Source organism: Natator depressus, chromosome 2 (genome assembly GCF_965152275.1).
Source record: "Natator depressus isolate rNatDep1 chromosome 2, rNatDep2.hap1, whole genome shotgun sequence".
Lineage (NCBI taxonomy): Eukaryota > Metazoa > Chordata > Testudines > Cheloniidae > Natator > Natator depressus.
Window position 1 is genome coordinate 115,235,577 of NC_134235.1, and position 13,157 is coordinate 115,248,733.

Genomic DNA, 13,157 nt, shown 5'->3' on the forward strand with positions numbered 1-13,157 from the left:
AGATTATATTGGGTCAGATGGTTCTGATGTCAGAGACTTGAATTATTAGTTATTTCAAAGAGGAATTGGACTGATGAATTTTTTCCATGAGTAATAAATCCATTTGCAAACTGTCAAACGTGGTCTCTATATCAAGTTGTAATTTAGTCATTCATGCATGGGAAAAGAAGTCAGTAATCAAACTGAGAGGCTGCACAGGGATACGAGAGAAGTAACTGAGCTTACTGCTGAGGCCAAGTGTTACCTATACTTTGTGTCCTGTTATTGATTTTGGTTTCACTTTGCAGTCATACTGGTCCATCAGCCTTTTAATTCAACACTGTAGAAAATGTTCCACAGAGGAAGCTACTAATTCTGATAGATTTATGAACTTGTTTGCTGTGGTGGTGGTGGGAAATAAAAAAAAGCAGCTGGTTTGTGGAGCCATGACAAAAGTCACTAATCAAGTGTCCATCCTTAAAAAGTTCCTCCAGATTGAAGGATTCTACCAATTTGTAGAGATATTCCCTATCTTAAAAATAGGTAATTCCATTTCAAGCTACAGAAACTTCTTGAGGATGTCACTCTACATTTTTCCTTTATCAACAATCACATCTACAATTTTGTACACAGTTCAATACATGATATATGGATAAATTTTAGGAACAGAGGATGAAAGGAAGGAATAATTGAGGAAACTGAGGAATAATTGTTTTTTGAAAATTATTATAAATTATTTTTTTATATAGACAGCCAGCTAACAATTTTGAATAGGCAACATGCAGACCAAAAAGACAGGGAAGAGATAGGGTGCATCTGCAACATAATTTTTCATTCTTGTTTTCATTTGTTAAATATTTTTCCTTTCTTGGCCTAGCCTACTTTGTCCATTTATGATTAACATTTATCATTTACTTGTTACATACCCATTTGATTTTTCATTTATATGTTGTTTTTAGGCCTTATCTGTGTCTGTGTGCATGTATAATTTCTATAAATTGTATTTATCAATTTAAAGTATTACATTAAATTAAATGGTGAAAAAAATCTTACAAAATAGCCATATAAATACACCTTCAAATGTTTTAAGAAGTCCTGAAAAATACTCCCAGCAAAATAGAAATAAAAGACAGATTTAACATCCTAAATTTATATAACAAAAAATATGTTTTATGGGTTTTATTCATATTTTCAGCTTTTAATCTCCTGGTTTATTTTCACTTTTCAAAGATTTAAACCTCTTATTAAAAAATTAAAATAGAAAATCTTTCCAATTTTGTAATCTTGTTTAAAACTAAACATCAAATTCCATATTGAATAGTTCTAAGAGGCAGCAATTATTAGATCTGACTGTCTTCATTTCACTTTGAATATTATTCCAAACTTTATTTCCAGCCAGTATTTAGCATCCATACTGAACTGTATTTTGTTATCTTATACTGTGGGAGGGAAGGGAAAACCCACAATTCAACAAGAACAATGGTTGTTGCTGCTTTTCACCAGTTATACTTAATCTCCTGAGTCTCCTCTGTGTCTCAGTAGCTGTAGAAAAGCAAACATTCACTGCTTTTGATCGGAGGAGAGAAATGACAGTATAACATCCTCTACTGCCAGTGCCAATCATATTTCTGAGCCTGCCTGCAGAATGTGTACATCATTCTGTCTCTTCTCTCTTTCTGCATAGAGACCAAGCAGCTTGTCATCTTCACTAGTTCAGTTACAGAGAAGTGCAATTGCTTCCTAAAACTAGAATCTCTTAGGTCAGCCCTGTAGTGTGGGAACACCAGTCATTCACGTTTTTATTTCAAATTTAGTTTTTTTAGATGAGACAGCGAGGACTCCAGAAAATACAGCATTCTGTTAGAGTGACAGAATGTACCCATGGATCCACACCCTACACATTATTGTACTAATCATTGTACAAATTATGCCTTGTGAGGTATCATTTCAAAACTCATAATTTGCTGGTCATTATTGTCTTGATTGAAATGTGTGTGGCAACAGTTTATGCAAAGTCACAAGATTTCACTGTATGGTGTTCTGATCACTAAGAAGCATTCCCTGGATTCTGGGGAGAAGGAGTCCTGACTAGGGTTGTCAAGTAATTAAAAAAAAATAATCGTGATTACTCGCGTGATTAATCATGCTGTTAAACAATAATAGAATATCATTTATTTAAATATTTTTGGGTGTGTGACTCAGATGATGAAAATGAACATACAGCGGTCCGCTCTGCTTTGGATCGTTATCGAGAAGAACCCCGCATCAGCATGGACGTATGTCCTATGGAACGGTGGTTGAAGCTTGAAGGGACATATGAATCTTTAACACATCTTTCACGTAAATATCTTGCAATGCTGGCTACAACAGTACCATGTGAATGCCTGTTCTCACTTTCAGGTGACATTGTAAACAAGAAGTGGGGGCAGCATTATCTCCTGCAAATTGTATTATCTCCTGCAGATAACCAATTGGCTGAACAAGGAATAGGACTGAGTGGACTCGTAGGCTTTAAAGTTTTACATTGTTTTGTTTTTGAATGCAGTTATATAACAAAAAATCTACATTTGTAAGTTACACTTTCACGATAAAGAGATTACATTACAGTACTTGTATGAGGTGAATTGAAAAATACTATTTCTTTTGTTTATCATTTTTACAGTGCAAATATGTGTAATCAAAAATAATAATATAAAGTGAGCACTGTACACTTTGTATGCTGTGTTGTAATAGAAATAAATATATTTGAAAATGTAGAAAAATATCCAAAAATATTTTAATAAATTTCAATTGGTATTCTATTGTTTCACAGTGCGATTAATCACAATTAATTTTTTTAATTCTGATTACATTTTTTGAGTTAATTGTGTGAGTTAACTGCAATTAAGTGACAGCCCTAGTCCTGACCTAAGAACTCAGTAAGACTGCTGAAAGCATATACCAACAAATTTTATTTGAATGTGATGTAATTTGTTAAGTGAGGCACCAATAGTATTTTAACTTTATTTTCTTGTAACCATTTCTGACTTTTATGCCAAATCTGTCTTTGTAGTTAATAAACTTGTTTTATTGTTTTATTTAATCCAGTGTGTTTAAATTGAAGTGTCTGGGAAACGTCGTTTGTGATGGCAAGATATGTGCATATTATTTCTGTTAAAGCAATAATGAATATTATGTAATCTTGTACTGTCCAGGCGAGGGCTGGGCAGTACACGAAATACATTTCTGGGGAAAATCTAGGACTTGGAGTGTGTTGGGGCCACCCTGCAGTACAACTGAGGCTGGTAAGAGCCAAGGTGTGGCTGGCTGGCTGCAGCACACACAGAGACATAGCTGGGTGTGATTTATATGCTGGAGGCTGTGTGTGAACAGTCCAGACTGAAGGCTAGAGCAGCAAGGCATTGTAAAGGGCAGGTTATAGACTAGGGGTGACACAACTACTCGTTAGTCTGGATTGCACCCTGGTATGTCACACTTAGTGCTCAGCACAGATGATTGCTTCAAAAGCTTTTTAACTTTGGTAGTATTTTTTAATTACTTCTAAACAAATCTTCCTCATTTTCCTTTTTCTCAGTCTTCCCCTGTACAAAAACAAAGAATAGTGTGTTTCAAGCGCCAGTTAAGGTGAATAACCTTTCCTTTTCTAATATTCAGTGAGTGTATGGCGATTGATTACACCAGTTCTATTTAATACATTTAATGGATTAATTCTCTTGTCCACCCAGAATGTTCTTTGAAAAAGACTACAGTGAATACAAAAAGGTTGGTCTTGACATACTCTGGTTTCTCTTCAGATCGTATAAATCTTTCGCCTTTTACTAAAGATTTCCTAAAAATGTAATGTCCAGATTTCTCTTACAACTTTAGATTTTTATAGTGTCTTTCACATAAAGAGTTTCAAAGCATATGTTCAGATTTTGGGCCAAACTCTTGGAACATAAGCAGAAGTAAGGAAAGCCTCTGCAAAGAGAGGAAGTGTGAAGTGAAGCTTTTGTGCCCTGATGCTGGAGCCCTCACTAGTATTTAGTGTAGAAAATTCTAACTTCTGCATCCAAAGAGAGTTAGGTAAAGGTGTTTGGTAATGGGTACAGAAGGGGAGAAAAAATAGCGTAGTCAATAGTCCATTCAGTAACTCCCTGCAAATATTTATGAAGATGCTATGGCAATCTTTACCCTAAAGAAACTTGCTGTGTTTACTACCATTTGATTTCCCTTGGCACACCTGTAACACATCTTATATCCATACACACAGATTTTCCTAATGGTGAACAGGCATTCACAGCACTGTTTTAGATTAGACATGCTTTGCACAAGACTACGTACCATGTCCTCCTCCACCATGCCATTCTCCATTGCCAATGTGGTAGGGTGGATAAGGATGACTGGCAGCTTTGAGATATTAATCAACCATACACTCAGTTATATGCGTCATCTGTAGTTCTTAAACCGCAAAACAGATTCTCCTTTACAACGTACATATCACATTCTCATTAACTCTAATAGAACAATGTTCTGTGCCTAGAGATAAAAATATACACCATTGTATTCAGTTATGTTTGATTTTGTTGTCTCCACAGCAGTACAGATATGTGGCCCTTTACAAATAACTGGGTCCCTTGCTTTTAGACTGTTAGTTCTTCTGAGATGATTTCCTGCTTTCTCCGTGCATAACAACTCAAGGTTTCTCCTGTGGCTGAAGTGTGTACCTGACAATGAACAATAAGTTTCCAAGAAAATTATCCTACCTGGCCCAGTCTTCCCATTATAATGCTGAACAGGCTAAATCTGAATGCGTAAGGACCCAGCGAATCCATACAATGTTGAATTTTAAAGCCAACTTCTGTACCAGTGTTACATTAACACTAATGATATCTGGGTAATTTTTTAGTTAGTGGATGAAGTAACATGGTGAGTTCTAATGTGGCAGTTGGCAACCAACTCTAAAAAGTTTCTCCAGGCTTAAATAAAATATGCTTTAAACTGAGTGAGAGGGGGTTCAGGCGGCTGGAATGGCATGTTAAGATGCCTGCAGTAAAACCTGTGATTGTTTCTGGGTGTAAATTAAACAAGTGTTCCTCACACTAATAGTCATCATGTTGGCATAAAAGTACTTGTGTGTCAGTGAATTGTGGTTGTAAGCATCATAATGTTACTTCAAGAGGATCATTAGAGCTGAATGACGCAACCAAAAAATCCTAAACAAATCAAAGTGCTTCTGTAAGAGCTCTCTGTAAGGGCATCAGTCATTGCTGTATAAGCACTTTCATAGCCTGAGTATGAAAACACTCTGCTGAGGTCCCAGAAAATAGATCAGAGGTGTAATTCTAGAGGAAGATGCAATGGACTAGTTACCGGAAGACAAATGTAATATAAGATTTTACTGATTGAGTTTCTCAGTGAGTCTAACCTTCAGCGCTACAAATAATTATTTTAGCAGTGACTAACACTTAAAATGAGCACCTATTATATCAATAAAGGCACACAATGCAGGATTATATTCTTTCAGGTTTACTCCCTTCAGTTAAGATGATGTTTGTGTTTTCTTAACCCCCATATTTAGCCTTCCTGTTCCAGACATAGCAATTATCTAAAGTTGTATAGAGAGGAATTTTTTTACATTTTAAGATCACTAAGTAACTGAAATTTTATTGTCAAAATTAGTGCAAAGAACTTATTCTTTATAAGTACCTGATCAAGCCCTTGTTGCATAGTGGGGGGAGAGAGGATTATGTGTTATCAGTTGATGTTTTGTCATGAAGCTTGGCAAAAATGTGAGATTATAACTGGAAATAATGTTTAATGCATTCGGTGCTGAAGTCTGTTCATTGTGGGAAATGGATCAATATGGCCACAAAATAACCATACTAAACCCCAGATCCACATTTGTCCACTGATTAATTTTTAATTTTTACATTTGTATAGACCCTGTCTGGTTTTTTTAAATTAAATAATAAAATATATTTTCTTCTCAATAGTTAAACAGGTATGACTTTTACCATACATATTCACATTATTTATTAGGTTATCTATCTGTAGGAAAGTGTGCTTTCAGAGAGCACTGTGCCATAGTTTGGAAAGAGAAGGGAAATTTTGGATAGGAAGAATCTTTTCCTCTTATGCAAAATGCTTAAGATATTTAATGTTCTGTCAAGGTTCCTTCCCCACTCTGAACTCTAGGGTACAGATGTGGGGACCTGCATAAAAAAACCCCTAAGCTTATTTTTACCAGCTTAGGTTAAAACTTCCCCAAGGTACAAACTATTTTACCTTTTGTCCCTGGACTTTATTGCTGCCACCACCAAGCGTCTAACAAATATAACAGGGAAAGAGCCCACTTGGAAACGTCTTTCCCCCCCAAAATTCCCCCAAGCCCTACACCCCCTTTCCTGGGGAAGGCTTGATAAAAATCCTCACCAATTTGTATAGGTGAACACAGACCCAAACCCTTGGATCTTAAGAACACTGAAAAAGCAATCAGGTTCTTAAAAGAAGAATTTTAATTAAAGAAAAAGTAAAAAAAATCACCTCTGTAAAATCAGGATGGTAAATACCTTACAGGGTAATCAGATTCAAAACATAGAGAATCCCTCTTGGCAAAACCTTAAGTTACAAAAAGACACAAAAACAGGAATATCCATTCCATTCAGCACAACTTATTTTCTCAGCCATTTAAAGAAAAGAGAATCTAACGCATATCTAACTAGATTGCTTATTTACCCTTTACAGGAGTTCTGACCTGCATTCCTGCTCTGGTCCCGGCAAAAGACAACACAGACAGAGAGAACCCTTTGTTTCCCCCCCTCCAGCTTTGAAAGTATCTTGTCTCCTCATTGGTCATTTTGGTCAGGTGCCAGCGAGGTTGTCTTAGCTTCTTAACCTTTACAGGTGAAAGGGTTTTTCCTCTGGCCAGGAGGGATTTAAAGGTGTTTACTCTTCCCTTTATATTTATGACATGTTCAGACAGGGCTTCATCTGTAAAGGTCTCACCTGAATGTAAAATGTAATACTGCAATATTAGAAATCAAAGTAAATGTTTCTTTTTATATCAGGACATTAAGGCTCAAAATAATTTTTAAAAACACTCAAATTGCCCTTACTACCATCCTCTTGTATTAACAGTGCAAAGCACTTTAAAAGGCTTATAGACTATTCAACCTTCATGTTGTTTATATTTTTACACTGGATCAGCTTGGACAATTAAAGTAACACAGTCAAACTCACCTTCAGATTCTCTTGCACACATACAATGTTCCAGTGTCTCGGTTATTACCGTGGAACACACATAGCTCTGTAAATTTACACAGCACTTTACAAACACATGGGCTCAGGCAAACTTTCACTTGACATGAAGTTCTCGCACTTCATTCCATGAAGCCATTCATATGAGTAACAGCTACATGAGTAATACTTTGCAGGATCAGGCCCTTAGATAACCACGTGTGTTCCTGCCCACAAAAAGCTTTTCAAACACTGCTAGGGGAGATTTAAATCCACAACAGGGAATTGCTGTAATTGGAAATCAGACAAAAACAGTCACAAAAACATTTCCATTAGTCCTAGTTTTGGTAATTTCCTTTTAAAACACAAATCTAAAAGCCAACAATATTTAGTGCTTTTCGTTTATAAGTCTCAAAGTGTTTTACAGAGGAATGTCATTATTATTATTCCCATTTGGAAAATAGGGAAACTGAGGCACAGTGTGGGTGAGGTGACTTCCCAAGGCCACACAAAAACTCAGTGGCAGAACTGGGGAAAGACCCAAAGTCTCTTGACTCCCAAGGACTCCCCCAGCTCCATGTGGGGAGAGAGGACTCTGAATCCCAGCCCCGGAGCTGCGGTGGGGAGAGAGGACTCCCCTGCCGCAGCCCCGAGGCTGAGAGAGAGAGAGGCGTCATTCCCCACCGTAGCCCTGCACCCCAAAGCTCCCCCATCACCGCCCCCCACCTTACCCCACTACCCCAATCCACCCCCTGTGGCTACGCACCTGTGTGTGTACCTGCACTAATCAGCCCTTGATGGCCTCTTGTGCGGCTGTGCACGTGCTCCGCATAGAGGGAATACAGGTTGGGTACCTGATGATTCTGATGAGGACAAAGCTCTGGAGATGGGGGACATAGTGGAAGGAAGAATGGAAGACAGAGGATAAGAAATTAAAAGGGGGTAGAGATGCGGTTGGATTAATTGGAAGAATGAAGTAGGCAGTGGTGAGAAATGAGAGCAAAGATGGGGCAGGGATGGAAATTAAACATTCCACTGTAGTTTGACTTGACTTTCTCTATAGTAATCCCATAACCACTTTAAAAATAAATTGATCTTGGGGCTGAAAGATCTTTTGTATTTTTTATCACCACCACATGTTATAAGACATTTCCCATGAATAGGGCTCTTTTCCCTGTGGCCTTTGCCTTTTAGTCATTGCTGTACATAAATATAAACGGAGTTTGTTTCGAGTAGCCTGCTATACAAAAACTATTTAAGCTTTTATTACTTTCTCCTTTGTGAAGTAACATGCCCTGATCCTTTTGAAGCCAGGCATAAATTATGGATATAGTATAATTCAGGGTTCAGTATAGATATTAGATCATTCTGGTGCTATATAAATACTATCCAACTGATGGAGGTACAGGTGGACGGTCAGAGCTGCACCAATTTCGCCCATCCTGGGATAGTTTAGAAGGTAATAAATGAGAGTGGAGTTTTTAAACATGGGTTACAGAGATGCATTTCTGTTTCAAAGAGATACATTAGCTTCTGATGCTTAGTTAACTGAGTTGAAAGAGGTGCACTTTTTCATGGGTTTTCATGCTTTTCCATTAGTATAACTAAGGTTCCTATGTTGACTTTACAGGTCAGAATTGTAGTGTTGATCAATTATAGTGACAAAATACATATGTAATTGTACAGCCTCTGTGGGAAACTAAGGACAATCGGAATCCAAAATGTACATCCAGTTAGCACTATTCCAATTACGAGAAATGTTCTGGTAAAGAAAAGCACGAAGCAATATATCTTGCTTCCTGAGTAGAGATTTCATTTTTATTTTTAAGCAGAGCTCCTCATGAAAACTTCACTGAATAGCACTTCACTTAGGCTTAATTCATTAACTGCTCAAGGTGATGCCAGAGAGAACCTTTCTTATTACAAATCTTGATAATTGATTTAAAAAAAATAAGGGGGGTGCACTCAGGAAATTGGTGCATGTATTTAAAGGTGAGGTTGCCATTAGTAACACATTTGGTCTTCTTGGTTGGAGAAGTTATTGTTCATTACTCACCTGAAGTGAAATGTTAATGGCCTGTGGTGATCTGAAGAAACCCTACAAAAATGCCCAGGAAAGCTTTAATGGCATTATACAATAGTCCTTTCCACACAGATCTCCCCACACATTAGAAAGCCATAGAATGTGTTTTTTGCTTTTAATTAATGTATGTTCCACTAATTGGGATCTGGAATAGCAGAAAATGCAGAGAAGCACCTGCTACTGACTAAAAAGAACAACATTCACCTGGAGACAAGTATTGTACATTACTTATCGGTATTTGCAAAACATATGGGACATGGGCTGTGTGGAACCATTACAATTTGGAACCACATTTCTGAAAGAAAAAACCTCATCACATTGGAAGGAACCTGTTCAGTAACTCTTATTTTTCTGTGTTACTGTCTATTGTTCCTAATTGCTTTTTAGAAGACTAACAGTTTTTGGTAAAATGATTTTTCCTCTCATGATTTGAACGGAGTTGAAGTTAATAATAATAATACTACCTGATGTAGCGCCTTTCCTATCAAGGGATCCCAAAGCACTTTGCAGGCATAAAAATAAATTTGATCTCTACATAGGGATCAATTAATTGACCAATGAAATGTACCTTTGGTGTGCAGCTCTTCAAGACAACTCAACAGTTCAGGACAGCTGCTCAGTCTGCCTGAGGAGGAAGAAGGCTAGTTTCTGAGCATTGGTGTAATGGATTACTCATTTATTAGATTGCTTAGACCTACCAAATAAACTAGAAAGACTCAACTGTAAGTGATAATGTAGAAAGGGGACTTTGCAACCTGATAGGCAGTAGGACCAAAAAAAAAAAAAAGTTGTTACTGGTAGCTGAAATCATTGGTGACCATCAACATAAGGAGAGACTTTTTAGTTTTCCAGTAATACAAGGAGAAGCACAAACTTTTATATGTAAAAAGGGCATCTTGATGGCTTGAAATGTCTTCTGAAATAGGTTGATTTGAGCATCTTTTAAAGGTAGTGCTTGTACTCAATGTGGCAGAGTCTGAAGCACCAAATATAGATGCTAATCTCTGGTGAAAGATCCTGCCCTTTTGGGTTCAAGGAGGCAGTTATTTGTGTGTGTGCTTCTGGCTGGGAAGGCATTCTGACCTCTGGGGTCAAAAGATGCTTTTAGAATCTCGTGGCTAAAGAAGTATATGGATCTGGGAATTTTAGAATGCCATTTGAGTCTTTCAGCTTTTGTGGAGACTCCTGCTTTCCCTCTGAACAGGTCTTGACGCTCAAATGATAAATCTTCAACTAATTTCTGAACCTAAACTGGTAAGCTAGAAGCTCTCAGCCAAGAAGTTGGTGTCATGGCTGATCGTGCAAAGGAGCTGTATTGCCCAAGAAAGGAAGGTGTACGTGGCAAGCACAGCTTGGAAACTAGCTTTACACTTCTGAAGGGTAACCAGACAGAATTGGTTTTACATTCAGGAGGGCCACGTACTTTCCCAGTGAGCAAGAGGAACCAGCTTGTGTCATGGGCTGCCAAGGCATTAAGAAAAATATGACAGGAGAGTATGAAAGTACTTGTGTGGGGGACCTAGTAGATATGCGGCTGTGACACCTCTGACAATTCCAGGTCCAGAGCTTTGATAAGTCTACCCAGAAAATCCTCATCATTCTTTAAATCGTCTAGAGGAGAGACCACAGACTTGGTAACTGAGTCATTCAAAAGAGACAGTGATTGTGGTGGCCCTTTTAGAATGGCATCTTCCAAATAGTTAGTGGAGAATCTATGGAGAAAGTTGCTAGGATGCAGCTGACAGCATGGAAGCTTGTCTCTATCTCTGACACGTTGAGGTCACGTCTTCTGGACCACAGGCGTAGTTGCATTTCAGGCTGCACTACACGTACGCTCTTGGCTGGGGTACAAGGACATAAGTAGTTTACAATTGTAGCACTATCCAGAAAGTTCCAAGCTCATGCCCCCTATGTGCATACATCACACACAGTGAGAGCTCATGCAGGTGATCACTTTCAAGAAGATTTACCCTTTCTCACATATATACTGTTATATTACTAAAAATTCTGCTGTACAACTTTTTTAAAAAAACACTCAACATAAGCATTATTCAATTAACCAAAATTTCCATTACCATACATAATACAAACATGGGATTTTCCCTAGAAGACCATTGGTCCATCAAGTCCAGCATCTTGCCTGGTGCCTTATCCCCGCTTTACTCTTCCACCACCCCAAAATACTCCATAATGTACAGTTATATATAATGTACATTGTATAATTGATTAGACATATAGTGGCAGTGGTGTTCTTTCATGACTCCTACAGCATTAGATCTGAGCACTTACTGCTGTGAATTACAAAGCTCTCTTTTTGAAGTGAACTCTATTTATTAGTTTTAAATTCTCCTGCCATTCAAGCTATTGAGTTATCTTATTATGGGAGAGCGCAGAAAGGAAGAACTGATCATTTTTAACTGTATCTTCCATAATAGCCTCAATCTCTTGCCCTTTAACAGTTCTCCTTCCCAGGCTAACTAATCCTATCCTTCTGCAATGCAGAATTCTTCATATGTAAATCCCAATACACCTCTGGCCATCTGTGTTATCCTTCTTTGGACCTTTTAAGTCTCAGCTGTCTTATTTTTAGATAGGCAACTAAAATTGGATGCATTATTTCATATGAACATTGTTGATCTGGATAAACACATTTAAACCAGGCTCTGTACTTACACTCTCTCTCTCTCTCTCTCTGCTTTAACCACTGTTCATTTTGTTCCTCTGTTAAGGAACAAAAATCAAGAGGACTGGTGTGTCAACTTCAGTTCACAAGCAACCTGTCAATCAATCATGATCTGTTCCTATGGGGAAATCTCTACATTTTTCCTCTATGAATTATTCCTGACAGTCTTATGGTTAAAATGTTGACCTTTGTACTCACATTTGCAGTGTATATTATGTCCATTTTTTCCCTGCTCTTATCTGAATCAGACCCAGGAGCCCATAATCAGCATATTGTAAATCTATCCATCTTATATACTTACATGGCCCCCACTATCTTAGCATTTGCTATCTTAATGTATTTGTCCTCACAACACCCCAGTGCAGAAGGGAAGATCAGAGGGGGAAGTGAGGTACATAAAGATAAAGTGACTTGCTGAAGGTCCTAAAAGGAGTATGGGCCAGAGCAGGGAAGGGAATTGTACCCCGTCACCTAATCACTTAGACATGCTTCCTCCTGAATCACCTTTATTACTAAAGAGAAAACCATGAGATTGATAAGGAGGATAGCCTAAGAGTATCTCCCTGCCAGAAGACTCCAACTTTCTACAGCTATATAAAAGACAGTTGTGTGCCTGCCAACATGATAGTTCAGCAGTCACATTTGTGACACCACTGATATGTTTAATTGGTGTGTTGGTATTAACAAACGTGTAATGGCATAAAGCACAGAGAATTTTGTTACAGCTTTGGCAAACCTGTACTAAAAGAAAGAGTAGCACAGATGGCTGAAAATAACAGTAAAATATTCCATTACATGTCTGCAAAAATCATTAGACAGCCACTATAGATGTTATTAATGCATGAGATTCACTTGGGGAGTCACGTTTCTGTAATATGCATTAAAACAATGATCCTTTTGTTTTCAAATGGAACTGTTGCCAAATACAAACATGTATTTCTGCAGTTATGAAATGAGGTTATCAGCAATAAAGAAGATGCAATCCAGGATTACACATTTATTCTCAATGGCTTTGTTTGTCTTTTGCCAACTAACCACCGTAAGCAACTAGTAACACTACTGTTGTCTTTGGCCACCACTGCCAAAATGCAGTCTTATAAAGTTATATCACAAACCCAATATATTGGTTTGGAGCATACAGTAAACCCAGATGTGCAGAGAATTTTTAGCTAGAAGACCAAAGTATCAGAATTT

General features: G+C 37.7%; 1 protein-coding gene and 1 pseudogene across 1 annotated transcript in view; both read left to right on the plus strand.

Annotated features, from left to right (window-relative positions):
• Positions 1–13,157, plus strand: part of LYRM4 (LYR motif containing 4) — a 140,714-nt gene that overhangs the window by 71,545 nt on the left and 56,012 nt on the right.
• On the plus strand, positions 3,754–3,876 carry LOC141983561 (U5 spliceosomal RNA; annotated as a pseudogene).